The sequence below is a fragment of the Monopterus albus genome, unplaced genomic scaffold (assembly GCF_001952655.1).
Source record: "Monopterus albus unplaced genomic scaffold, M_albus_1.0 scaffold1561.1, whole genome shotgun sequence".
Classification (NCBI taxonomy): Eukaryota; Metazoa; Chordata; class Actinopteri; order Synbranchiformes; family Synbranchidae; genus Monopterus; species Monopterus albus.
In genome coordinates, this window is record NW_018129437.1 from 1,979 (window position 1) to 3,202 (window position 1,224).

Genomic DNA, 1,224 nt, shown 5'->3' on the forward strand with positions numbered 1-1,224 from the left:
TAACAGTATAAGAGTTTATTATGCTGAAGTCACTACAGGTGGATGTTGTACTGGAGCAGATCCCTGACACTGGGCAGGCGGTGGAGGACACATGGACAGGTTGCTAGTCTGTCACAGAGCTGACACAAAGAGACAGAGAACCACCCTGGAGGAAACCACACAGACATGGGGAAACCATGACATAGAACTTTCCTGCTTTCACTTCTCCTTTTGTAGAACATGCAAGCTCCACACAGAAAGGCTGCACAACAATTGGATGTGTTGGTGGAAAATTAATAGATTATTATTAAACATTTTACTGATATGTTCAGTATGAGTAATAAATTTTAAATTGTCCTCATTACATTAACAGAAAAAGGAAGCTGTTTACAATCAAGTTTCCTGAAATCCCTGTGCCAAAGATGTCTCCAGCCTCCTGCCTCGATGACTATTCCCCTGTCACACACATCCACCATCTAAAGATGACACCTTGCTATCAGCCTGCATCTGGCCCTCACTCACCTGGACAACAAGGACACCTACGTTCAAATGCTGTTCAAATGTATTATAACAAAGTGGAAGGGATTGGGAATGACAGCAACTCAGCCACGAAATGGTAGGCCACCTAAAATGCTGAGACACATAGTGCACAGAGGTCGCCAACTTTCTGCAGAGTCAATAGCTACAGACCTCCAAACTTCATATGGCCTTCAGATTATCTCAAGAACAGTGCATAGAGAGCTTCATGGAATGGGGTCCCATGGTCGAGCAGCTGCATCCAAGCCTTACATCATCACCAAGTGCAATGCAAAGCGTTGGATGCAGTGGTGTAAAGTACGGCATCACTGGACTCTAGAGGAGTGGAGATGAGTTCTCTGGACTGATGAATCATGCTTCTGTGTCTGGTAATCTGATGGACAAGTCTGGGTTTTTGGGTAGTTGGCTGATAGAATGACAATTATTTCAAATGCAGTGCAATGGAAATGCATTCAAATGTCTTCAAGAAACTCCCAAGCCCTCACCATTAACACTTAGCAACACACTGAGAAACACAGGAACTAACTGAATACTCCAAACTCCAAACCTAAGCATAATATATCAACATCCTGTAAATGTATTGTTTTATTTGTGTTTAAACAGAATCCTTACTATGATTCTATAGGGGTAAAATTCTATAATAACTAGCCACAAATGCATATTCAGCAATTTACATCTGCATTTAAGGAGAGGTGGAAAACTCAGAAA

At 42.0% G+C, this 1,224-nt stretch overlaps 1 long non-coding RNA gene across 1 annotated transcript in view; it reads left to right on the top strand.

Moving 5' to 3' along the window:
* The window catches only part of LOC109953840 (uncharacterized), a 3,098-nt gene extending 1,882 nt beyond the window's left edge, over positions 1 to 1,216 (top strand). Inside the window, exons 2-3 of the long non-coding RNA XR_002273980.1 lie at positions 30 to 260; positions 353 to 1,216. This is a non-coding gene — a long non-coding RNA (uncharacterized LOC109953840). The remainder of the gene's footprint in view (positions 1 to 29; positions 261 to 352) is intronic.
* Positions 1,217 to 1,224: the final 8 nt, after the last annotated feature.